The following is a 27,498-nucleotide window of genomic DNA, read 5'->3' on the forward strand; positions in this document are numbered from 1 at the left end:
AGCAAAGTTTAAGCAGAAGACAAAGGAAGGAAGAATTTTAAAAGATTGTCCATTGAAGCCAAGATGACTAGGAGATAGTAATGGAGACGCAAGAAAGAATAGTTAAAAGGGTAGAAATAGGTAAGAAAAGGACTAAAAGGAATCCTCTGCAGTGGCAATTTGTGGAGATCATTGGTTACCACAGAGCAGTTTCAGAAGAGTATATCTGAGGGGAGGGAGAAGAGACTGACCGTAGTGATTTCATTCTAGAAGTCTGCCTGGGAAGAAGAGAAATAGGGAGGATACCTAGAGGGGAACACAGGGATGACTGGGGAAAATTATTGTTTTAATATGGAGAGACAGAAGCACTTTTTTGTAATCTCTGAAGTAGAAATTGATAGCTCAAGGCCGAGAATTTCAGAGAGGGTAAATTCATGTGTTCATTCATTCAACAAACTGATCAATTATGCACTATCGACCAAGTGTGATGGCTGGTGCCTGTAATTCCAGTGCTTTGGGAGGCTGAGGTGGGTGGATCACTTGAGGCTAGGAGTTTCAGACTAGCCTGGGTAACCTGGCAAAACCTCGTCTCTACAAAAAATAGCTACTGCACTCCAGTCTGGGCGGAGAGCAAGACCCTGTCTCAAAAAAGAAAAGAAAGAGCGCTATGTACTGGGGTTTCCAGTCTTGTCGAAGGGAGAATATTAAACACGTTTGAGAATATGCAAACTTGGAATTTGGATGAGTGTCTTAAAGGAAGGGGACATAGTACCAGGCAAAGTGTACCGAAGAAGCTGGACCCGGCCAGAGGGGTTGGGGCCAAGGTGTAAGGCTTGGGCAGAGACTAGAAGGATGAATTGGAAACAGTGATGTGAGACAGATGAGATGGGATGGATGAGATGAGGCAGGAGCTTTGATGGCCAGGATGACCAGGATCTAGTAATAGAGAAGCAAGAAAGAATAGTCAAAAGAGTCTTGGTCTTTATTTTACAGCCCAGGAAGCCACTGAAGATCTTTGAGACAGGAGATGACAGGATCAGATTTGCTTATGAAAAAATTGCTCACAAAAACACAGAGGCTGTTTCATGGATACTGGGAGATCAGCTGAGGTCTTTAGGAGACTGTTACTATATCCAAGCTAAGGATGTTTGTGTCTTGGAATGTGGATGGTGATAGTGAAAAAAAGAAGTAGACAAATTCAAGATATATTTAGGGGATAAAATGTCCAGGGCTTGATGATGAATTGGGTACATATGGGTGTGAGAGAAGGGAGGTGTTCAGAGTTGAGTCCTAGGATTCCAGCTTGCTCAGCTAGGGGGTTGAAAGATAAGGAAGCAGAGTTTTAGAGGAGGCAAGAGAAGGTGGGTCCAGATCACAGGTGAGAAGATTACCCTTGAACAGGAGAGACTAATTGAGGTGGATGCAGTGAGTTCCTAGGTGCTATGGTAGGAAGGCGAGGAGGTTCGTGGCAGCAGGATGTTTTCTCTGTGTGATGGAAAATGATGTCTCCTAACTGAGATCAGTGAAGGTGGAATGAGAATAGTGTGATGTTTAGATATAATTAATTTTGGAACTTTTTTGTGTCAGCTTTTCTCTAAGTACCTTAAAAGACATTTGTGGCTGGGTGCAGTGGCTCACGCCTGTAATCGCAGCACTTTGGGAGGCTAAGGCAGGTGGATCACCTGACAGCTTGGTCAAAATGGTGAAACTCTGTCTCTACTAAAAATACAAAAATTAGCAGGTGTGGTGGTGCACGCCTGTAGTCCCAGCTGCTTGGGACGCTGACGCACAAGAATCATTTGAACTCAGGAGTCAGAGGCTGCAGTGACCCGAGATTGCACCACTGTACTCCAGCCTGGGCAACAGAGCAAGACTCACTCTCTCTCTCAAAAAAAAAAAAAAAAAAAGGACTTTCGTGTCTTACATGTCATGTTAGGGCTCACCTCATTTCTTCCAGTTGAGGGAGGAAGATGAGTCTTATCACACCCATTTTATAGGTGCAGGAGTAGGCTGTGGCTAATTCTGTTGCAGCACTTACCACATCCTTGTGTGCTATGTGATTTATCTGTCTGCCTGTTAGTTGATGAGATCCTGGGGACAGAAACCGTATATTTCTGTTGTCTCTTGTGTCCAGCACAGAGTAGGTGCTCGGAAATGGTTTGGGATTTGGAATTCAGGAACAAATGAATGGAGAAACCAAGGTATTGGCACTTGAGGTCAAGGGACAAGTTTTAGGAGTTGACGCTGTGCTAGAGTAAGATCGTCACTGCCAACTCAGGTCTAGCCCCTGGGATAGATAGCTTCCTAGTCGAAGAAGAAGTCTTTTCAATTTTGCTTATTCTGTCCCAGAAATATATCCCCAGTAGCATATTTCCAGAATAGTCTAGCTCCGTCTACCTGCCTGGCCAATGAATTCCCCATGGACTCACGGACACTCCTGTGATCCCTTACCATGGGGAGAAAGCCAAGTTGCAAACCCTCTGGGAGCAGTGCCCGCTGCTCCTCCCCTTCCCCCAGCACCAGCAGCTGACATCACATGCAGGTACAGCTTCATCCTCCTTGTCCGAGGACAAAGGAGGGGAGGAAACTCACCAAGTGCCCAGAGCTCTGCCAGATGTTGAAAGATGGAGGAGGGCTTCATTTGGAGCTGTGGCTTGGGCAAAAGGCAGAGGGGATCTCGGTAACACAGGACCCCAGGCTTGCCCACCCTGGGCCCTCCACCTGCCTGTGTTTTATACTGAACCACAGGGAGGGGAGCGCTTATGTGCAGGAGTCCACAGTTGACAGCTGGGGTAGCTGCAGGGGCAGCAAATTCACGCAGCTCCAGAGTGAGCCCCCAGCTCTTGAGGTCTCAGCTGCCATGTGGCCAGCCCTCCCCTGAGCCCAGCATGGTGCAGAATCTACAGCCAGAGACCGTCTCATGCGGCACAGCTGTAAAGCAGGCTTGTCACTACCACGTCTCCTCCCTGAGGAAGAAGCTGGCCTTTCTGCGAGCCAAGTAGGTGGTGGGGACCCTGGAGATGAGGTTTGGGATTGCCTGGGTTGGCTCCCGTGTTTGGAGATGTAGATCCCTGCCCAAGAGGGAGACTCAGTGATCCATTGCAAGAGGCTGAAGGGAAAGGCCAAGGGGTGTGGGTGGCTGGGATGTTGACTGGGAGACTAAGTCTGTGCCTCACTGTGTGCCTCCCAACAAGGTGCCTTGGCCTCCAGGTCCTTCATAACTGGCCAGGGACCATTACTTTTCTCCTTTATGATAAGTTGCTCCAGTCCGTAAAGAAATCAGAAATCCTGAGAAAGGTGCGGTGGGGAACAGTGTAGTCAACCTGTGTAGGGTCCCCTGGGCAGGGGCACTGGCATCTCTGGGGTGTGGATCATTCTCTTCCACTTATAGGGACCTAAGTGGCAGGTGTTTGGGGCCATTGCTCAGTGTGTTCATTTCTCTATCACCTCTTTGGGCACTGTGGTCTGACTCCAGAACTATTTGAGTACACATCAGATGTGGGGCATTTTTTCCTAAAACAGCCCCTGTACCTGGCATATGGGCTGCAGTGGCACCTGGCTGAATCTGCCCTGCCCTCTTGGTCTCTGTAACTAGAAGAAGGAGGAGATTTCCTGGAGGAGGAAGAGGTTCTAGCCCCTAAGATTAGAATTAAATTTGAAGGCTGGCAGGCAGTCAAGACAGAGTGTCGTGTAAACTTACGGGCAGGTTTGTGTGTTTTTGCTTTTGTTTTGGCGTGAAGAGAAACATCACTGAGAAAGATGGAATGAATGAAGTGAGGAGGGAAAAGGAAGGAGAAAGGCAGAAAGAGAGGCCAAAGGGATTTCAGAGGTAGGGTGAGGCTAGAGGCAGTAGGTGGCTTAACCTCAATCCCCTCTCTCTCTCTCTCTCTCTCTCTCTCTCTCTCTCTCTCTCACACACACACACACACACACACACACACACAGGCATAGATGCCTGTGATTGTTTAGCTGTCTATTGACAAGGGCTTCTCATGGCTGAAGTTTTGAGGCTGGTGAGCAATGACTGTGTCCCTGTCTGATTAGATGACTTCTCTGGTACTGATATTCAGTGCTGTGCCTTGCACACAGTAGATTCTCAACAGATAATGGTAGAATAAGGAAGTCTCTGATCCTGTGATGTGGTGCAAGGACAAGATTCAGTAATGGCTGCGGGGAACTCAGGTTTTGGAGACCAAAAGACCTTAGTTTAAATTCCAGCTCTACCACATCCTGGCTGTGGTGCTTTTGCAAAATCATTTCATCCTCTCTGAATGTTTCCTTTCTGAAAAATGAAGAAAATTTTACTTACATTCTGGAGCTTGTGGGATCGAACTAAGATAAAATAAGAAAGGCACTTAGCACTGTGTCTGGACGTAGCACACAGTAAGTGGCAGCTTGCATCACTGCCAGCAAACAGTAGGCCTGGGCTTAGCCTGCAAGGGGTGTGGAAGGTGAGTTCTGAGCTCTTAGAGAACCAGGAGGTTTGCAAACTTATTAAGGGAAGCCACACATGAGTCCATGAGAGGTAATGTTTGACTTCCCAGTTGCCAGGGGAAGCCAGTTATATAAGGTCTGGTCTTCACTGTCCTGGTGAGAGACGGCTGCCTTGAGGGTGGGGTGAAGAGCCCAGAGTGGCAGTTGTGTGGACGGGCTTCCAGACCCACCTGCAGGCAGCCTGCTCAGACTCCGTGTGGAACGTGGGCCCAGAAGGTGTTCAGTTAGTTCCAGCTGATTAGGAAGAGGGCTCCATCTCAGAAGAGGCTCACTTTGATTAAATGCTGCAGTGGAAGTGTCCCTTTGGAAACAGCTTCAGTAAAGGCCCCAGATGTTCGTATTGTTCAGATCCCAGGAACAATGTTGTTAATAGTGGTGCTTTTGGTGGAGAGGAAGTTCTGAGTTCTTCCTCCCTGTTAGTGACTCATCACTCAAACTGCCCTCAGCTCAGATTCCTCACCTGGGAGCTGTCACATCTCAGAGAGGCTGCCTCTTATCCCTTTGTCCCAGTAGGGTTTCTCTCCCTTACTTGCATCAAAATAAATGGCTTATTTTACATGTTAGCATTAATCACATTATAATTGTATTTATCTGTTGACTTGATCATTGTCTGTCTCCCCAACTAGTCCCTAAATTGCATGAGAGCAGGGACCATCTTTGTTTTATTGTGTCCCCAACACTTAGCACGGTGCCTGGCACATGATAGTACTTAAATACTAAATGAGTAAATGAACCAATAAATAACCATGTAAGACTTTTTGTTACATCTAACATTCTAGGATCATGGGATTGTGTGACTGTAGCCCAAATGGAGGGCAAAGACTGGCCCTTACACATCTATTAACCTTTTTAAACTTCTCATGCTCATGGAAGTGTTTTGATCTGTGACCACCTCTCACATGTTCCCCTTTCTCTGATCCACGTGCACATATGCTTAGGGGGTCATATTGTCTTGTGGAAGACAGCACATAAGGCCTTTTTTTTTTTTTAGGTCTGAGCTAAGTTCTGACTTTTGAGGGCAGGGCAAAGAAGCAAGTGAGTGCTCCTGTCTTGCTCCTACCTCCCCAAGTTCCCAGCTTAGAGCTCCTCTTTAGCAGTCCTGGCTGCTTCTGTGACTGTCAGCAGAACTGTCCGCAGGTGTAACCATCACCTGCTCTGTTTCTCCTACTCCAGCATTTCTTCTTTGTGCCTGAGAAAGGGGGCTGGTTAATTATAGCTCAGCAAACTCCTCTTATCTTTGCTGATGCCATAGTTGGGATTTAGATTTGGACAACTGGCAGGATGGATGGTAATTTTTATTCCCCAGCTTCCCTACTTCCTGCTGGGAGAAATTCCATCCTCCTACCAGCCTCAGCGAAGAAGGAATGTGAGTGGGTGGCAACTCAGGGGCTCAAGGCAGAGAGTCCAATCTCAGGCTTGTCCTGCTCTCTGCTGCATTCTTTGCCTCCCTCGTACTCCAGGGTTGAGATGAAGTCAGGGGATAAACTCCTGGGTTCTTTTTTCAGTCACTCACTGATTAATCATGTAAGCTTGGGAGAGCTCTTTACCACTCCTCGCTTGCTTTTCTAGGTATTGAGGAAGTCATTGTACCAGAAGCTGATGCTCCGGCTTGGATGCAAACACCTAACACTAAAATTTGTTTGAGCACATACCATATACACACACACACACACACACACACAAACAGACACACATATACACACACATAAATTCTGTGTGCATTTCTGTACTAAATATTTTATGTATACTGTAACATAATGAAACAAATTTTAACAAGGTGGGATAAGCATAAATATAAATACAAGTACTAATATGCTTTTTAAAAAATTTAAAAAATTCTATAAATACATAGTAGGTGTATATGTTTATGGGTTACATGAGACACTTTAATATAGGGATGTAATAGTCACAGCATGGAAGATAGGGTGTCTATCCCCTCCAGCATGTATTCTTTGTGTTACGAACAATTCAATTATACTCTTTTAGTTATTTTAAAATGTACGATGATTATTGACTATAATCGCCCTGCTGTGCTACCAAATACTAGGTCATATTCTTTCTATTTTTTTTGTACCCATTAATCACCCCACTTCCCCCCTACTTTTCCACTGCCCTTCCCAGCCTCTGGTAACTATTCTACTCTCTATCTCCATGAGTTCAATTGTTTTGCTTTGCTTTTTAGTTCCCACAACTAAGTGAGACCATGCGAAGTTTGTCTTTCTGTGCCTGACTTATTTCACTTAACATTAATGATCTCCAGTTCTATCCATATTGTTGCAAATGACCGGATCTCATTCTTTTTTTATGGCTGAATAGTACTTCATTGTGTATATGTATCACATTTCATTTATCCTATCATCTGTTGATGGACATCTGGGTTACTTTGAAATCTTGGCTATAGCAGACTGGGCACAGTGACTCATGCCTGTAATCCCAGCACTTTGGGAGGCTGAGGCAGGCGGATCACTTGAGTTCAGGAGTTTGAGACCAGCCTGACCAACATGGCAAAATTCTGTCTCTACTAAAAATACAAAAAGTTAGCCTATAGTCCCAGCTACTTGGGAGGCTGAGGCTGGAGAATTGCTTGAACTTGGGAGGCAGAGGTTGCAGTGAGCCTAGATTGTGCTACTGCACTCCAGACTGGGCACCAGAGTGAGACTTCGTCTCAAACAAAACAAAACATAAAAAATAAAATCTCGGCTATTGTAAATAGTGCTGCAAATAAACATAGGAGTGCAGGTATCTCTTTGATATACTGATTTCCTTTATTTTGGGTATATACCCAGCAGTGGAATTGCTGGTCTCTGTTTTTAGTTTTTTGAGGAATTGCCAAACTGTTCTCTATAGTGGTTGTACTAATTTACATTTCCACCAACAGTATACAAGGGTTCTCTTTTCTCCACATCCTCTTCAGCATTTGTTGCTGCCTGTTTTGTGTATAAGCCATTTTAACTAGTGTGAGTAGGTTTTTTTTGTTTTGTTTAGTTTTTTGGTGTTTTTTTTGAGAGAGTCTCATTCTGTCACCTAGACTGGAGTGCGATGATGCGACCTCAGCTCACTGCAACCTCTGCCTCCTGGGTTCAAGCGATTCTCCTGCCTCAGCCTCCTGAGTTGCTGGGATTACAGGAGCCCACCACTACGCCCAGCTAATTTTTTGTATTTTTAATAGAGTTGGGGTTTCACCATGTTGTCCAGGCTGGTCTTGAACTCTGGACCTTGTGAGTCACCACCTCAGCCTCCTGAGCCACTGCGCCCGGCCATCATTGTAGTTTTGATTTGCATTTCCCTGACCATCAATGATGTTGAGCACCTTTTCATATGTCTGTTTGCCAAATGTTGTCTCCCGTTCTGTGGGCTGTGTCTTCACTGTGTTGTTTCCGTCGCTGTGCGGAAGCTTTTTAACTTGATGTGACCCCATTTATTCATATTCGCATTGGTTGCCTGTGCTTGTGTGGTATTATGCAAGACATTTTTGTCCAGACCAATGTCCTGGAGTTTCCCCACAGTTTTCTTGTAGTAGTTTCACAGTTTGAGGTCTTAGGTCTAAGTTTTTAATCCAGTTGGATTTGATTTTTATATATGGTAAGAAATAGGGGTCAAATTTCATTCTTCTGCATATGAATATCCAGTTTTTCTACCACCATTTATTGAAGAGGCTGTTCATGCTCCAATGTATGTTCTTGACACCTTTGTCGAAAATGAGTTCACTGTAGATATGTAGATTTATTTCTAGGTTCTCTATTCTGTTATAGGTCTATGTGTCTGTTTTTTTGCTAGTATCATTCTGTTTTGGTTACCATAGCTCTGTAGTATAATCTGAAGTCAGGGAATGTGATTTCTCTAGTTTTGTTCTTTTCGCTCAGGATAGCTGTGGCTATTCTGGGTCATTTGTGGTTCCACATAAATGTTAGGATTGTTTTTTCTATTTCTGTGAAGACTGTTACCAGTATTTTGATAGGGATTGCATTATATCTGTAGATTGCTTTGGTAGTATGGATTCAACAATATTGATTCTTCTAATCTATGAACATGGAATATCTTTCCATTTTTTTGTGTCCCCTTTTATTTCTTTTTTCAGTGTTTTATAGTTTTCATCATAGAGATCTTTCACTTCTTTGGTTATTTCCTATGTATTTAATTTTATTTGTGACTATTGTAAATGGGATTACTTTTCAGGTTTATCAGATTATTCACTGTTGGTATATAGAAATGCTGTTTAGGCCAGGCGCGGTGGCTCACACCTGTAATCCCAGCACTTTGGGAGACTGAAGTGGGCGGATCACCTGAGGTCAGGAGTTAGAGACCAGCCTGACCAATATGGTGAAACCCCATTTCTACTAAAAATACAAAAATTAGCCAGGTGTGGTGGCTGGCGCCTGTGGTCCCAGCTACTCAGGAGGCTGAGACAGGAGAACTGCTTGAACCCGGTAGGCAGAGGTTGCAGTGAGCTGAGATGGCGCCACTGCACTCCAGCCTGGGCAACAGAGCAAGACTCCGTCTGAAGGGAAAATAAAAGAAAGAAGTGCTATTTAATTTGTGTGTGTGTGTGTATGTGTGTGTCAAGCTGTTCTTTATTTCAGGGAGAAGCCAGGGGAGGGGGCTCAGTCTTTCTTGGCAGCAGCTTTCCTCATAGCGGCTAATACGTTGCTCAGCTCCTCCCGTTTCCTCTTCGCGCAGACGTGCGTCCCCACCCTTTTCTTGATAAACTTGAGGGCCCGTTTGTCCTTGGAGACCTTCAGTAACTCCATGGCGCGCCACTCGTACGGGGCAAAGCCACACACCTCCCAAATCATGTCCCGCATAAACTTGGTAAATCATGTCCCGCACGAACTTGGTGTGTTTTGTCAGACGCCCGCGGCGGCGGCTGTGCCTGGGCTTGCTCACGTTCTTGGTCACCTGGTGGCCCTTGTTGAGGCCCACGGCCATAGGGTAGCGTAGAGCCATGGCTGCTGCTCTCCAGTGGCGGCGCTGGCGGAAGCTTTTTTTTTTTTTTTTGAGACGAAGTCTCACTCTGTTACACAGGTTGGAGTACAGTGGTACGATCCTGGCTCACTGCAACCTCTGCCTCCTGGGTTCAGTGATTCTCATGCCTCAACCTCCCGAGTAGCTGGGATTACAGGCGTGTGCCACCACCTCTGGCTAATTTTTTTGTTTTTAGTAGAGACGACATTTCGCCATGTTGCCGAGACTGGTCTTGAACTCCTGACCTCGAGTGATCTGCCTGCCTTGGCCTACCAAAGTGCTGGGATTATAGGCGTGAACCACCATGCCCAGACTTTTTTATTTTATTTTATTTTAATTGAGACAGAATCTTGCTCTGTTGCCCAAGCTGGAGTGCAGTGGCACAATCTCAGCTCACTGTAACCTCTGCCTCCTGAATTCAAGTAATTCTTATGCCTCAGCCTCCTAAGCAGCTGGGATTACAGACATGCACCACCGTGCTCAGCTAATTTTTGTATTTTTAGTAGAGATGGGGTTTCACCATGTTGGCCAGGCTGGCCTTGAAATTCTGGCCTCATGTGATCCACCTGCCTCAGCCTCCCAAAGTGCTGGGATTACAGATGTGAGCCACTGTGCCCACCCAGAAATGCTACTGATTTTTGTGTGTATGTTGATTTTGTATCCTGCGACTTTTACTGAATTTATCAGTTCTAATAGTTTTTTTTTTTTTTGAAGTCTTTAGGTTATTCCAAATATAAGATCTTATAATCTGCAAACAAGGATAATTTGATTTATTTTTTTCCAATTCGGATGTCCTTTATTTCTATCACTTGCTCTAGCTAGGACTTCCAGTTCTGTGTTGAATAACAGTGGTGAAAGTTGTCATGTTCCAGATCTTAGAGGAAAGGCTTTCTCTAAGCCAACTCTCATTCCGTATGATACTAACTGTGGGTCTGTTTGTATATGGCTTTTTTATGTTGAGGAATGTTCCCTCTATATGCAGTTCTTTGAGGGTTTCTATCATGAAGCATTGTTAATTTTATTAGATACTTTTTCAGAATCAATTAAAAGGATCATATGGGTTTTGTCCTCCATTCTATTGATATGATGTATCACTTTGATTTGCGTTTGTTGATTGAACCATCCTTACATATGTGGGATAAATCCCACTTGGTCATGATGAATGATCTTTTTAATATATTGTTGAATTCAGTTTGCAGGTATTTTGTTGAGAATTTTTACATCTGTATTTACTGGGGGTATTGGCCAATGGTTTTCTTTTTTTGATATGTCTTTGTCTGGTTTTGAAATAATTAATACTGGCCTTGTAGAATGAACTTGGAAGTATTCCCTCCTCTTCTATTTTTTGGAATAGTTTGAGTAGGATTGGTATTAGTTCTAGAATTCAGCAGTGAAACCATCAGGTCCCAGCCTTCTCTTTTTACCGGGAGACTTTTTATTATGTCTTTGATCTCGTTACTTGTTATTGGTCTGTTCGGGTTTTGGATTTCTTCATGATCCAAGCTTATGTTTATGTGCCTAGGAATTTTCCTGTTTCCTCTAGATTTTCCAATTTGTTGGCATACAGTTTCTCATAGTAGCCACTAATGATCACTTGAATATTGGTGGTATGATGCTTTACATTCCAACAATGTCAGTTGTAATGTCTCCTTTTTCTTCTCTGATTTTATTTATTTAGGTCTCTCTTTTTTTCTTAGTTACTCTGGCTAAGTTTGTCAATTTTGTTTTACTTTTCAAAAAGCCAACTTTTTGCTTCATTGATCTTTTGTATTGTTTTCTTTGTTTTAGTTTCATTTATTTCTGCTCCCATCTTTATTATTTCTTCTAATTTTGGGTTTGGTTTGCTCTTGCTTGTCTAGTTCTTTAAGATGCATTGTTAGGTTATTTATTTGAATTTTTTTCCATGTAGACACTTTTTTAGCCATAAACTTCTTTCTCAGTACTGCTTTCACTGTATCTCGTAGATTTTGATATGTTGTATTGCCATTATCATTTGTTTCAAGAAATTTTTCAATTTCCTCCCTAATTTCTTCATTGGCTCACTGATCATTCAGGAGCCTATTAATTTCCATGTGTTTGTGTATTTTCCAAAAATCTTGCTATTGATTTCTAGTTTTATTCCATTGTGGTCAGAGAAAATGTTTGATATTATTTCAGTTTTTTTAATGTTTTAAGACTTGTTTTGTGACCTAACATATAATCTATCTTTGAGAATGATCCATGTGCTAAGGAGAAGAATAGCTGTTCGATGAGATGTTCTGTAAATATCTATTAGGTCTATTTGGTCTATAGTGCATATTAAGTCCAATGTTTCTTTGTTGATTTTCTGTCTGGAAGATCTGTCTGATGCTAAAAGTGGGGTATCAAAGTCTCCAGCTATTATTATATTGAAGTCTGTCACTCTTATTAGCCGTAATAATGTTTGCTTTATATATCTGGGTGCTCTAGTGTTGGGTGCATATATATTTACAATTCGTTATATCCTCTTGCCGAATTGACCCCTTTATCATTATATACTGACCTTTGCGTCTTCTTGCAGTTTTTGTCTTGAAGTCTATTTTGTCTGGTATAAGTATAGCTACTGCTCTTTGGTTTCCATTGGCATGGACTATCTTTTTTCATCATTTTATTGTCAGTCTATGTGTATCTTTAGGTACAATATGTTTCTTGTAGGCAACAGATCATTCTATCTTATTTTTCATCCATTCAGCCACTCTGCGTTTTTTGATTGGAGAGTTTAGTTCATTTACATTCAATGTTATTATTGATACATAAAGACTTAACTCTTGCCATTTTGTTGTTTGTTTTCTGGTTATTTTGCAGTCTTCTCTTCCTTCTTTCCTTCCTTCCTATCTTCCTTTTAGTGAAGATGATTGTCTCTGGCATGATTTAATTTCTTGTTTTTTATTTTTTGTGCATCGATTGTGTGTTTTTTTGATTTGAGGTCACTATGAGGCTTGCAAATACTATCTTATAAGCCATTATTTTAAACTGATGACAGCTTAACACTGATTGCATAAACAAACTAACAAACAAAAACAAATAAAAACTCTACACTTTAATTTTGCTTTTTAGCTTTTTGTTGTTCTTTATGTCTTATTGTACTTTCTGTGTCTTGAAAAGTTGCCATAGATATTATTTTTGATTGATTCATCGTTTAGTCTTTCCATGGAAGATTAAGAGTACATTATACAATACAATTGTATAAGTGTTATAAGATTCTGTTTTTCTGTGTACTGTTATGTGGGAGTTTTGTACCTTTAGATGATTTCTTTTTGCTCTTTAACTTCCTTTTCTTTCAGATTAAAGAACTCCCTTTAGCATTTCTTATAGGACAGGTCTGGAGTTGATGAAATCCCTCAGCTTTTGTTTGTCTGGGAAGGTCTTTATTTCTCTTTTATGCTTAAAGGTTATTTTCACCAGACGTACTATTCTAGGGTAAAAGTTTTTTTTCCTTCAGCCCTTTAAATATGCCATGCCGCTTTTTCCTAGCTTGTTTTCACTGAGGTTTGCACTGAGAAATTTGCTGCCAGATGTATTGGAGTTCAATTTTATGTTATTTGTTTCTTTTCTCTTGCTGCTTTTAGGATCGTTTTTTAAAATCCTTGACCTTTGGGAATTTGATTACTAAATGCCTAAGGTAGTCTTCTTTGGGTTAACTCTGCTTGGTGCTCTATAACCTTCTTGTACTTGGATATTAATATCTTTCTCTAGGTTTGCGAAGTTCTGATATCATCCCTTTGAGTAAACTTTCTACCCCTATCTCTTTCTTTAAGGCTAGTAACTCTTAGATTTACCCTTTGGAGGCTATTTTCTAGATCTCGTAGGCATGCTTCATTGTTTTTTATTCTTTTATCTCCTCTAACTATATTTTCGTATTTCATATAGTTTGTCTTCTAGCTCACCAATTCTTTCTTCTGCTTGACCAGTTCTGCTATTAAGAGGTTCTGATGCATTCTTCAGCATGCTAATTGCATTTTCCATCTCTAGAATTTCTGCTTGATTCATTTTAATAAGTTCAATCTCTTTGTTAAATTTATCTGATAGAATTCTGAATTCCTTCTCTGTGTTATCTTAAATTTATGAATTTCCTCAAAACAGCTATTTTGAATTATCTATCTGAAAAGTCACATATCTCTGTTTCTCCAGGACTGGTCCTTGGTGCCTTATTTAGTTCATTCGATGAGATCATGTTTTCCTAGATGTGGTGTTGACGCTTGTAGATGTTCTTCGTTGTCTGTGTATTGAAGAGTTAGGCATTTATGGTAGTCTTCACAGTCTTGGCTTGTTTGTGCTTATTCTTTTTGTGAAGGCTTTTCAGTTGTTGGAAGGCATTTGGCCCCAAAACTCAATAATGTTATGGTTCTTGTCTACTCATGGAAGTGCCACTTTGGTGGTCTTGGATGACATCGAGAAGAATTCTCTGTATTGCCATGCAGAGACTCTTGTTCTCGTCCCTTACTTTCTTCCAAACAAATGCAGTTTCTTGCTGTGGTTAGCCTCCTGGAACTGACAGTAGGGAAAGAGAAGCACCCCCATGGCCACCCCATGGGGACTGCACTGGTTCAGATCTGAGGCCAGCACATTACGGAGTCTCACTCAAAGCCTGCTGTAACCATGACCTGGCTACCCTATAAGTTCACTCAAGATCCTAGGGCTTTACAATCAGCAGGTGACAAAGCCAGCCAGGTTTATGTGCCTCCTTTCAGGGCAACAAGTTCCCCTAGGCCCCAGGTGAATCCAGAGATGCTGTCTGAGAGCCAGCATTGAAGTAGGAAACCTTAGAAATTTACCTGGTGTTCTATTCTACTGCAGCTAAGCTGGCGGCTGGGTACAGTGGCTCATGCCTGTAATCCCAGCACTTTGAGAGGCTGAAGTGGGCGGATCATGAGGTCAGGAGTTTCAGACCAGCCTGGCCAACACAGTGAAACCCCGTCTCTACTGAAAATACAAAAATTAGCCGGGTGTGGTGGTGGGTACCTGTAGTCCCAGCTACTCAGGAGGCTGAAGCAGGAGAATCACTTGAACCCGAGCTGAGATCTTGCCACAGCACTCCCCCGTCTGGGTGGTAGAGCTAGACTCTGTCAAAAAAAAAAAAAAAAAAAAAAAAGAAAAAAGTTAAGCTAAGCTGGCATATAAACCATAAGAAAAAGTCCCTCCCACTCTTCCCTCCCCCTTCCCAGCCAGAGGAGCCTCTCCCTGTGGCCACCACCACCCACCACCGGCCCACAGGGGTTTTTTCCAGGCCACTGCCGATGTTCACTTAAAGTCCAAAGACTCTTCATTCAGCTTGTGATGAATGCTGCCAGGCCTGGGACTCACTCTTCAGGGCAGTGGACTCCCCTCTGGTCCAGAGCAGGTCCAGAAATGATGACCAAGAGCCCTGAACTGGACCTGGAGATGCCGAGAGCCTGCTTGGTGCTCTACCTCACTGTGGCCAAGCTTGTACTTAAGGTGTAAGACAGAGCGCCCTTTACTTTTCCCCCTGCTTTTCTCAAACTGAAGGAGCCTTTTACCATAGCCACCACAGCTGGGTTCAATGCAAAGCCTCACAATTGCTGCATTCTCCCTCTCCCAAGTGTACAGATTCTTCTTCATGCTGCACATCCACTGCTGGAAAATAAGGGAGGGGGAGGCACTGGAGATTCAAGACTTTCTTTCCTGCCCTCTTCAACGTCTCTTTCAGTTATACGAAATTAAAACCAGGTACTGTAATTGCTTACCTGACTTTGTTTCTTACAATGGCCCTTTTTGTGTGTAGGTAGTTTAAAATTTGTTGTTCCTGTAGGGGCAATGAATTACACCGGTGTAGGCTTCTATTCAGCCATCTTGCTATGCCCTAATATTTTCTTCCTCCATGGCCATGGGTAAGTGTTCATGTCTCCTTGATTATGAGTGTCCCACTGGTTAGACATGGTCCTGAAGCAGTGGTCTTCAGCCTTTTAATGTGATTCAGAATCACAAGCAAAGCTTATTTAATATGCAGATTCCTAGGCCCTACTCTTAGATTCTGAGTCCTGTGGACTGGGAAAGGCCTAGGAATTTGCACAGTGAACATACATCCCTAGTGATTCTGATGCAGGTGGCCTTGGACCATGCTTTGAGAAAATGCTCTTTCTCCAGAAGCATTGCTGATAAAGAAAATATAAATAAAAACACAAAATAAAGAGAAACATGCCCCGAGCCCTGATGCCTCCTGTGATCCTACTCCGGCTAATATCTGGCACACTATTTAATAGGGCTGGGACATGGAAGGGTCTTTTGATACCTAGCTTGGTGATGTGGTTTAATTGTGACCCCAAAATATATGTGTTGGAAACTCAATCCCCATTGTAACAGTATTAAAAGGCATGGCTAATTAGGATTAGATTAGGTATCAGGGTAGAGCCCCCATGATGGAGCTGGTGGCTTTAAAAGAAGAGGGAGAGAGACATGACCTTGCCCTCTCGCCATGTGATGCCCTTTTCATGTTATAACACAGGAAAAAGTCCCTCACCAGGGACTTTTTCAAGATGTGGTTCCATCATCTTGAGAACTTCCCAACCTCTAGAACTATAAGAAATAAATTTATTTTCTTTATAAATTAACCAGTCTGTGGTATTCTGTTATTGCAACAGAAAAAAGGGCTAAAATACCTGGGGACACAACTTCTGTGTCCCTTACCTGTCTTCTGCATAGTCCAAGAATCATCATTCGGTAGCAAGGAGAAAGGTGGGTGGAGGGGTATGTAATTAAGTTACTCATTCCATCTTATCTGTTACCAACTTTACAGGTTACTCAGTGCCTCTTTTCTTATCCTCGGGCATGTGAGCAATTAAACACTGGCTCCATTCCTTTTTCTTTGCCATTTCTCCTTAATCTAAAGGTGTAGCTTTTCCACTGAGAAGTGGAGAAACCCATTCTGACCCTGATTCAAATGGTGGTGGGGTGGGGAGATGGGCTGTGGGAGTGCAGGTTGTTTGAGTGCACCCCCCACTTCCCCACACAAAAGCTCCCTTGTGTCTTTTATGTGAGCATGATGGGTGAATTAGTTGAATTTGGAATTGGAATTTTGAAACTCTTTGTTTGGTTGTCTTTTGAAACTCCACTACAAACTTGCTGTGGGATCCACAAGGGGAGCAATTTCTCCCACTCATCTTTTTTTCCCTTTAGAAGTGAAACAGATCTATTATCTGTGTTTCCTTTTTCTGGGCATCTTAAATGATGGATAGGTTCAACTGGCTGAGAGTTATCCTTGTAAATAAGGGTATTTTGGCTGGACGCAGTGGCTCACACCTGTAATCCCAGCACTTTGGGAGGCCGAGGCAGGCAGATCACTTGAGGTTCGAGACCATCCTGGCCAACATGATGAAACCCCGTCTCTACTAAAAATACAAAAAAGAGCCGGGCGTGGTGGTGCATGCCTGTAGTCCCAGCTACTTGGGAGGCTGAGGCAGGAGAATCGCTTGAAACCAGGAGGCAGAGGCTGCAGTAAGCAAGGATCGTACCACCGCAGTCCAGCCTTAGGTGACAGAGCAAGACTCCATCTCAAAATAACTAACTAACTAACTAAGTAAATACCAACAGATGTGACCCTTAAGCAGAGACTCAAGAAGTCCGATGCTCTATACTCTCCTAATCCATACATTTCTTCTTCAGTACCTATATCAAATGGTGATATGCTTATATGTGATTCACTTCCACAATGGGAAATTTGCTAAAATTAATTGGAGTCTTTTTAAGTGAAGACATTGATAACTATAGGAAGCTTTCACGAATCTACAAATGTGACCAGTAAATCCAAGAAAATGCAGAATGTCTGTGTACTTTGTGGAGGAGCAATATTTGTGTTCTAAGGTAATAATAATGGTCTTATTATTAAAATAATAATAGATACCTTGATACCTTTTTTATTTTTGGAGACAGAGTCTCTTGTGTCACCCAGGCTGGAGTGCAGTGGCGTGATCTCGGCTTACTGCAACCTCTGTCTCCCGGGGTTCAAGTGATTCTCCCACCTCATCCTCCCGAGTAGCTGGGACTACAGGCACACGCCCCCACTCCTGGCTAATTTTTGTATTTTTTGTAGAGACAAGGTTTCATCATGTTGACCAAGCTGATCTCAAACTCCTGGCCTCAAGTGATCTACCCACCTTGGTCTCCCAAAGTGCTGGGATTATAGTCGTGAGCCACCATGCCTGGCAATGGATGCCATTTTGAGAGCATATTATGTGCTTAACACTGTGCTTTTCCTATGCTATCTTATTATAGAAACTCTGAAAGGGAAATTACTATTATACTCATCTTCTAGATGAGGCTTAGATTGTCCACTATGAGACCTTGTTAGTAGCATAGGTAGGATTCAATTCCAGAGCTCAAGTTCTTTTTTGTTTGTTTGTTTGTTTATTTTTATTTTATTTTTATTTTTTGAGACACAGTCTACTCTGTTGTTTACTCTTGTGATCCCATGGCTGACCGGGAGCTGTGGCGTTCTACCTCTTCCCATCATCGTGAGAAAGTATTATAAAGCATATTGCTAACCTGAGAAGAGATCAAAATTCAAAATGCAAAGGATGGCCCATGAGAAGTCAGGGATTGTTTGTACTGTCATTCTGAACCCTTGTGTGATAAGCTCTGAAGTCCTCTGCAGCCTGGGGACAGGACGTTTGTGAACATTGGTACAGGCGTAGGAGTGAGTTTCCAGGGCAGGGCATGGTAGCCTTATGCAGTCATGATCCTTTCCATTTTTGAAGCACTTATACAACTTTGTCATCTGAAAGCACAGTGCAAGGGACCAGCTGCTGACTGGAGGTGGTGCGATTGTGCCTGGAGATGGTAGGTAAGGGAAGGAGCTGTATAACCAGACCAGAGCTAGCTTTGCATTGGCACCAACTGCAGGTGGCTTGGAGGGCTGAGGGAACTCATGGAGTCCCCATTGTTCTTAAACCCCCACCCATACCCCTAAGATAGTAATTATAAAGACAAGATTATTTTAGTTAACATTGATTGACTGTGCCTATTATGTATCAGTTACTGCATTTTCATTTAAATTTCACCTTTTTTTTTTTTTTGAGATGGAGTTTCGCTCTGTCACCCAGGCTGGAGTGCAATGGCACAATCTCGGCTCACTGCAACCTCTGCCTCCTGTGTGCAAGCCATGCTCCTGCCTCAGCCTCCCAAGTAGCTGGGAGGACAGGCACGTGCCACCACCACACCTGGTTAATTTTGTACTTTTAGTAGAGACAGGGTTTCACCATGTTGGTCAGACTGGTCTCAAACTCCTGACCTCAGGTGATCTGCCCTCCTTGGCCTCCCAAAGTGCTGGGATTATAGGTGTGAGCCACCGCGCCCAGCCAAATTTTACCATTTTTTAGTTACTGCGTTTTCACTTAAATCTTACCATTTTTCTATGAAATAGTATTATTATGACCTCCATTTTATAGATAGGAAAACTGAAGCTTAGAGAACTTTTATAAATTATATAATATCAAGCAGCTATTAAATAACGTGCTAGAGTTCGAACTGGGAAATTTGACTCCAGATTTCAGTCACTGTGCTACACTGTCCTGTCCAGTTCTAGAGGCTGAGGCCGAGGTAATGTCACTCATGTTTCTCTTGCTTGTTGCGGGGGGCGGTCTCAGGAATTGCTAGCAGCTAAGGGAGGTGGATTTCCCTTGGCCTATCATGTTTTTCCCTGAGGAATTCTGGCATAGAACAGCACTGGTACCCGCCAAGGCCTTCAGTCTTGGACGAGGTATGAGCTTCCCTAAGCAAGCCACCATGGGAGGCTGACAGCTTCCACTTTGTCCAGCCTGCAAGGATTTGTATTCAGAGAGTCCTTTCTCTCTTTTCTTGATGTCTCCCTCATAGCTGAGTGTGCAGTACTAGAGATGACTGACCCCAAAGACTTAGCTATTTCCTTTTCTCCTAGAAACTGATCTTCAGTTCTCACCACCTGTGTTCCTCGCTCCTTATCTTGACTGCTTCAGAAACTTCCGCCTCAAGCCCTCATACAACAACCTGACTTCTACAGAGAGCAGTGCAGCTTGGCAAGACCAATTCAGACTTGACCTTTGCAGCAGTGACTCCCGTTGTGCTAATTTGTCTTATGCCAGGCAGCTTCTCTCCATTCACAGCTCCTCTCTGTTTCACCTCTTTCCTCCCACTTCCAACCAGCTCAGTTTCTCTGATTTTCTTTTTTGAGACAAGATATCACTCTGTTGCCCAGGCTGGAGTGCCATGGTGCAATCCTGGCTCACTGCAACCTCCGCCTACCAGGTTTAAGCGATTCTCGTGCTTTAGCCTCCGGAGTAGCTGGGATCACAGGCGGGCACCACCATGTGCAGCTAATTTTTGTATTTTTAGTAGAGATGGGGTTTCACCATGTTGGCCAGGCTGGTCTCAAACTCCTGACCTCAAGTGATCCTCCAACCTTGGCCTCCCAAAGTGCTGGAATTACAGGCTTCAGCCACTACGCCCAACCAGTTCTCTAATTTTCTTTATGACTTTTCTTTATTTCCATGTCGACTCTTATTGTTTGTGATGACATTTTTCTACCACTCTCCAAAAGCCCCTCTTAATGTCAGATACCTCGTTCAGCAAGTATCTTCTGTTGTATTTCCTTATTCCTCTTTTTCTGTCTTTTCCTTGTTTTAGTGACTGTCTCACCTCTCTGTTTCAATGTCTTTAAAAATATATAAATTTTTGGCTGGGCGTGGTGGCTGACGCCTGTAATCCCAGCACTTTGGGAGGCCGAGGTGGGCGGATCATAAGGTCGGGAGATTGAGACCATCCTGGCTAACACTGTGGGAAACCCCATCTCTACTAAAAAATACAAAAAATTAGCAGGGCGTTGTGGCAGGCGCCTGTAGTCCCAGCCACTCGGGAAGCTGAGGCAGGAGAATGGCGTGAACCCGGGAGGTGGAGCTTGCAGTGAGCTGAGATGGCACCACTGCACTCCAGCCTGGGCAACACAGCGAGACTCTGTCTCAAAAAATAAAAAATAAAAATAAATAAATAAATAAATAAATAAATAATTTTCTTTTTTTTTTTTGTAGAGATGGGAGGTTCTCACTCTGTTGTCCAGGGTGGTCCTGAACTCCTGGCCTCAAGTGATTCTTCCCCTTAACCTCCCCAAGTGCTGGGATTACAGACATGAGCCATCATGCCCAGCTTGTTTTGATGTCTTTGTTCACCTAAAACAGCAGGTGGGTTTGACTGCTGTCCACTCTACCTCTACCATCATCAATTCTGTGGAGGATATAAAGTTTTCCTGCTCTGGGGTAAGAGGTCACATGGATTAGGGGAAGACAGGTGGTAAACCACTGAATGAAAAACACCTAACTTTTAGGTTATATTTGCTATGTGCCAGACACAACTCTAATCCCTTTACATATGTTATCTCAGTTAATCTTTGTAACAGCCTATGACTTGAATAATATTATTATCCCTGTCTTATAGATGAGAAAATGGGGGCACACAGGGCTAAGTAACTTGCTCAAGATTCACAGATGGTGGGTGAGTGGTCGAGTCAGAATTCAAGCTGAAACTCTTCCTCATGCTTAGCTGCCTCTAGGAGCTGATGGTTAACAAAAGAAAAGGCACTGAAGCAGATACACATCCTCATGGGAACACAGACACACTGCCCTCTTTCTCTTTCACTCTCCCTCTCTTTCTTCCTTCCTCTTTCTTTCTCTCCCTCTCTTCTGTCTAGATAACCTGTCATCTACGTATATAGGGAGCATCTACATCTAGTGACCTCTCAAGGTCTTCCTTATTTCAAGTCCCTTGTAGTTCTGTAAATCTCTTTCTGTTTCATCACCATCTTTTCAGTTTACAATCAGCACCCAGACTCTCGAAAGAAGGGATTTCACCTCTTTGGCAAAAGCATCTGATCTGTATTTATAGGCTTAGGACAGGCAGAGAGATCAAGCCGCACACTCCGTAAGCAATGCAAACATGGCCGCAGCACTGCCCGTCACTCAGAACTACATGTCCCAGAGTGCAGCGGGGGAGGTTGATGTGACCAGGGTTTGAAACAGCCTCACTCAGTTTCCTTGCAGCCCCACCTCCCAAGAGGCAGCTGCCATAGAGGCTCTTCCTAAAGAAGCAGGTGCAGTGTCCAACCTTGGAGTTGTCCTTAGGGAACTTGGTGCTTGTACTTCCCGCAACCCCTTCACCCACACCCCTGCCAGAACTCATTCCAGCCTCTTTTCAAAAGCATCTGGGTTTTTTTTTTCCTGTCTCTCTCTAACTTGGTGTATAAGTACAGTGATTAAGGAGTTAGGAAGTAATACCCAAGATAAAGCAATTAGTAGAGATAATTGCCCTAGAGAGAGAATGATATTATAAAGAGGCATTTCTTTCTGTATTTCATTAAATATTAGGCAAAATGAAATGAACCTAAGTTGCAGAAGAGGGAGCTTCTGGTCTCTAGTTCAAAAAGCAAAAAGCAAATGCATACAATAGAGAAACTAGTTATCGTATGAATAATTATTTAGATCAAGTCCTTTCTGGTTAGTAGCAGCAGAGGTAGGGATTCAATTGGTTTTATTTAGACAACCTGCATTAGTACCCCTCCTCCTCTCCCTGACCCTGTTTTCTCTTTCATTCTCTTTTCTTTCTGGAGTTTTCTTTGACTCTGGGACTTCTCCCCACTCTCATTAAAGCCTGGGACTCTCCCCTGCCTCCTGCCCAGCCCCAACTTCTAGGTTGTCTACTCTGCAGTTAACAGCACTCTTCCTCCTCTTTAAGTTCAGACGTATGAATCGCTGTGTAATATACATATGGTGCTTCTGAAGTCTTCTGCACATGTTCACCATCCAGGGCTGTATCACAGTTCTTTAAAAACTGAGTCAGTAAATGCTTTTGGTCATTCAGGTGACTGGGTGGACCCCCATTAACATGGATCTGATTTCTGTGTGATTTTGATGTAATAGAACATCCGTCTCCATGGATACTAGCCTTCTGCTCTCCATGTGTTTGTACATTTGACTATCAGCCCAGGAACAAAGAGGATGGCAGGCCTCAGCAAAAGCCAGAAGAAACGTTACAGGCCTCTGGGCAGAGAAGATGACATGTAGATTGGCATGGCCCCCACACCTTTGGTTTGTGGTGGGGGTATGATTGATTACCTCTACTGCAGTGCTAGCAAAGCCTCATGGCTTTTCAAGTTTATTATATTCAAGACCATGGTCTAGGGCTTATAGAAACCAGGCAATAGGCTAAAGGAATCCATCTATTGGCCTAAATTCCACTACTGTCATCCTCAACCTTTTTTTTTTATTAGTGTAGGATGGAATATGAATGGGAGAAGTGTTGAATTCTGTTTATTGTGGCTGGAAAAAAAAACATGTTCCTCTAACAGGATGTGTGCCTGTATCAGGATATACATCCTTCCCCCTAACCTCAATTTAAATCAGAGTAGTTAAATTAAAATAAATTAAAATAAGGTGAACATGAGTAAATTCATTTAGATAAATCCTTTTTACCTAAAAGCAATTTTCACTGTACATAGGACATAGGAGATTTGTTTAAATGTATATACCAACCTCTGAACAGTCGTAAGATTTTTTTTCTTAATGTTTAATAATGCATTTTTTATAATTTGCCATCTTCAGTTTAAAAAAAGGCCACAAAGGGAAGTGTCAAATTGAGGTTTTATATTCTCTACCAAACTATAGTAACAGGGTGCAGATTGAGGAAGAAAATGTTAAGAGATAGGAAATTTGGTATTATGATGTTTAGTGGAAAGGGATTTGGATTTAGTGAATATGGGGTTGAGTCTCAGTTCTGCTCTGCTGACTGTGTGACCTTGGACACGTCGCTTAGAGTCTCTGAATCTCCGTTTAGTTATCTTTAAAATGGGGGAAACAGTCTTGACCTGACAGGGTTCTCAGTATCCAAGGAGGTAATGGATTTGGAGATGATCTTCTATTTTCTGCTGCTATAACAGAACACCACAGGCTGAGTAATTGATAAAGAAGTGAAGTTTATTTAACTTACGGTTTTGGAGGCTGGGGAGTCCAAAAGTGTAACACCAGCATCTGGGGAAGGCCTCGTGCTAAGTTACCCTATGGCAGAAGGGCAAGAGAGTGCCTTAGACAGGTAGAAAGTCGGTTGATCTCATCCTTTTATTGGGAGCCCACTCTTATAATAACTAACTTACTTTCAGGATAACTGAATCAAACCATCCATGAGGGCCACTCTCATGACCTAATTACCTCTTAAAGTTTCTACCTCTTAATACTATACTGTTACAGTGGCCATTAAATTTCCGTGAGTTTTGGAAGACACATTCAAACAATAACAGAAATGCATTGTAAATTATGGAGCACTGTATAAACGAGAATTGTCACAACTATTGTTCCTGTAGTTAAGCCAGACCCGTGAGCACAACACTGTGTGTTGTCAGTGTTATCAATTTTTTGGAAAACTCTTTCCTAGTCTATATTGATCTACCTGCTTGAGTTGTTTGGTTATAAAGTCAGACTTGAACAGAAGCAAGGTAATAAATGATCACACAATCATAATCATTGCCTTTTTTTTTTCTTTTTTTTTTGACAGAGTTTTGCTCTTTTTGCCCAGGCTGGAGTGCAATGGCATGGTCTTGACTCACCGCAAGCCTCTGCCTACTTGGTTCAAGTGATTCTCCTGCCTCAGCCTCTCAAGTGGCTGGGACTGCAGGTGTGCACCACCATGACTGGCTAATTTTGTATTTTTAGTAGAGACGGGTTTTTATTATGTTGGCCAGGCTGGTCGCTGGTCTCGAACTCCAGACCTCAGGTGATCTGCCTACCTCAGCCTCCCAAAGTGCTGGGATTACAGATGTGAGCCACCGTGCCTAGCCGTGCCTTCTTTTTTAAATTATATTTTACTCTATCTAACACTTGCTTTGTTGTTGTTGTTTTTTTTCTGTGGTCTGGGGGCTGGATTGGGAGTAGGTGTGGGGGAGGAAATGAAGGAGTAAATTAGGAGGGGTCATTTTTCTCTGAGGATCTCACCATTTCTGAGGGTAAAGTCTACATGGAAATGAGCACTGGGAGACTGACATCCTTGTTTTGACCCTTTGGCCTTTTATCTGGGCCTTAGTTTCCTCATCTGCAAAATGGGAGTTGAAGCTGTAAGGTCCCATTCACTTGTAACCTTTTGTAGATGTGAGATAACAAGCATGAAGGAACCAATGTCCTTAATAGACGAAAGGTTAGCATGTTTCAGGGGCTGCTACAGGGGAGCTGATGGGAGAAAATGGTAGGAGGGAGGTACTTGGCGACGCCTCAGGAAGGACATGGGTATTTTTCCATAGATTATTCTTTCTGATTGGGAGAAATATCTTTAAATATTTGGATGGGTTTATTTTCATGTTTTTGTCAGGAAGATCGTGGCTCACCAGAGCATACACCCCATTTCCTCACCAGTTTCTAGGAGCCTTGCTCTGTCGTATGGATGCCAGCTCTGGCACCGCAAACACACACAGTGAATATATGTACTGTGTTTTAAGAAGAATCCTTGCACTGTCTTGGGAATGTGAGCAACCTGCTCCTCTCTTCCCAATAGGGCTGAGATCCTCTGATCCCCTTCCCCGGGGCTCCCCTCATGGATGAAGCTTATCCCAGGTTGACCGAGTAAAGTGGGCCAGAGAGGAAGCTGTAGTCACTGCAAGCGAGCGGCCTGTCCCTGCTGGGCAGGAAACCTAGAGTGATGAATGGGGCTGGATGAAGTCATCCTGCTCCTCCAATCAGACTGCTCGGAGAGAGCCAGGGGCCTCTGCAGATCCAGCCAGGCTGCCGGCTGCTCTCATGTACCTTTAGACAGAGGCTGTGAGTCTCTGGGAGTGGAGTGGGGGTGTGTGAACCGCCCGCTCCTGGCTCCTGTGTAGGCCTCAGTCAGTCTGAATGTTATTGCAAGGTGAGTGGCTTCACCGGGCGAATTTCTCTCCTTTTGCATTCTCCACCTTGCCGTGCCAGGCTCCGGCTTTGTGGCTCCGGCACTTCCTTGCACAGCACCTTTCTGCTTCCAGCCGAGTGCCTGCACCTTCTTGAGGTTCTCACACCCGCCTGCCCCCCACCAGCCGCTGACCTTCTCCCTTCCTGCTCCCCCCAGCTCTTGCTCATTACCTGCCAGCTGGCCTCTTCCCACATGCCCCCCTCATCCTGACCTGTGGGTACCAGTTGGCGGGGTGATGGGAGGGCAGGCCTCCATCTTTGTGCCGTCTCCCTCTCAACAGGGGGAGCCTGGGAAGACCCACACTTCGCTCCTGGGAAGAAGTACCAGGCCAGGGGAGGTGCCCCCTGACTCAGCCTCCTGGGTGTCTGTGGAACACAGACAGGAGACAGGGCCCCCCTACTTGGTGTGGACCTCCAGACTCTGACCTCTTACCCGGAAACTGAGGAAGTCCCAGGGGGGCCAGAGAGTAGAAATAGGTGTCTTATTTTCCCCAGCCTTCCAGAGGGGTGGTGTGTTCTCCCTGGGTGGACGTTTGTGACTCTGCCTTTTCTCTCTGGATGGTGCCGCTGCTCCTTAGGCCAAGCAGAGATCATGGAGCCGGCTGACATGGCGACAGCAAAGGTAGGATGGAAATGCTGCCGGCCGCACTGTGCGTAAGTGGCTTCGCTTAGCGAGTTCTGCCTTTGGTTCACTTTTCTCTCTCCTCCTCTCCCTCAGCCCGCCACTCGTGAGCATCCAGGGGCTGTGTCAGAGTGGAGGGCAATGTTGTGAGCACCAAGACCTCAGGAGAGGCGAGGAGGTGCCAGGTCCTACAAAGCACACGCCCCACCGTGGTGTGCTTGGAAGTCGGAGTGGGTGGATGAGAGGGGTGCAGGGTGGAGGGTGGAGGTATCTGTAGCTTTCATCTGCACTCACTTATATGTCCCTCTTTTTCTTTAGTCTTGCCCTATTTTTTGTTTCTGTTTATCCTGTCTCTTTTTCAGTTACGCCTCTCTTTTACTCTCTCTCTCTCCGTCTTCTTCCTCTGCTTCTTCTCTGCACTGCATTCCATTTGTGCAACCTCCATACTTTCTTTTTACCTTCTGTTTGCTTCTCTTTTCCTTCTCCCTGTTGTATAAGGAATGGGTGGGGTTGGTGCGGGCTGGACCGTCTTAAAAGCAGAGACTGCCTCTCATCCTGCAGCAGACGTTGGCCTTGGGATTGGAGAGGAGTTTGTATGTGAGTGGCAGATGCTGCTGCTGTCCCCGCCCACAGCTCGCCGGATGCCCCAATGGCAGTGTGGGCCTGGGCACCTCCAGGGAATGGGGCCTGGGTGCTGTGCTGCTTGAACCCTGTGGGCACGCTAGAGGGCGTTCCTGAGATAGCTTTCAGATCTCTCCTGGCTCCTGCTTGCAATTTGAAATTTGCTTTTCTGTGTATTTTTCCAAACAAGGAGTTAGAGCCATTGGGAGTGCATGGGGGCATCTAAGGAGGCTTAGTCCGTGCAGCCCCAACCCCAGCTCCAGTGTGCAGGAAGAGATGTGTACTCCTTCCTGAATATCTCAGCCTTTCATTGGGAGCCTTGCTTTTTGGCCAGATGGCAGGGTCTCCTTTCTCTCAGAGATGGAAGACTGGACAAGGTTCAGACTTCTGGAGCAGGTTGGGTACCCTGTGTTGTGTATGGAGGAGAGAATGAGAGAGGACACCCAAGCGCCAAGTCTGTTGCCAGCATGAACCGGCAGGAATGTGTTACAGTGGTTAGGACATGTCTCTGGGAATCATAGAACTTGGTTTTCTGCTCCTCCCAGCCCTGCAGGCTGTGTGATCAGATCCAAGTTACTTAACTTCTCTGGGCTTCCATCTCCTGGTCTGCACAAAGGTGAAAATTACACACATCTGTTGTTTTAATCAGTTTAGGTCTGTCAAATTCTCAGTTTTCTTAAAAAGGAGTCAGAGAGAGCAAACTAAATGAGAACAGGTCTTCCTGGACCCATTCCCTCCTCTGTCTCCCCTTCCTCTCTCTTTTTCTTCTTCCACAAACATCTGAATAGCCCCTTTGAATATGGAGTGTTGCAAAGTGCTTGTACTACCTTGACAGTGGGCAGTGGTGGCCATGAAAGCAGGCATCTGCAACTGTGTTTGGATCCAAAACAATTTGCTGCA

At 44.0% G+C, this 27,498-nt stretch overlaps 1 protein-coding gene and 1 pseudogene across 5 annotated transcripts in view; one reads left to right on the forward strand and one right to left on the reverse strand.

Annotated features, from left to right (window-relative positions):
• GRAMD1B (GRAM domain containing 1B) overlaps positions 1–27,498 on the forward strand; it is a 269,444-nt gene that overhangs the window by 130,638 nt on the left and 111,308 nt on the right. The window contains exons 1-2 of one of the 5 annotated variants that reach the window (XM_038005074.2): positions 25,195–25,317; positions 25,934–25,977. The exons of the other annotated variants lie outside the window; for them this stretch is intronic. The gene's annotated coding sequence lies outside the window, so the exon portion shown is untranslated. Of the gene's footprint in view, positions 1–25,194; positions 25,318–25,933; positions 25,978–27,498 lie in introns of those variants that run through there. 5 annotated transcript variants of the gene reach the window in all.
• On the reverse strand, positions 9,036–9,469 carry LOC103248706 (large ribosomal subunit protein eL36-like; annotated as a pseudogene).

Source organism: Chlorocebus sabaeus, chromosome 1, assembly GCF_047675955.1.
Source record: "Chlorocebus sabaeus isolate Y175 chromosome 1, mChlSab1.0.hap1, whole genome shotgun sequence".
Classification (NCBI taxonomy): Eukaryota; Metazoa; Chordata; class Mammalia; order Primates; family Cercopithecidae; genus Chlorocebus; species Chlorocebus sabaeus.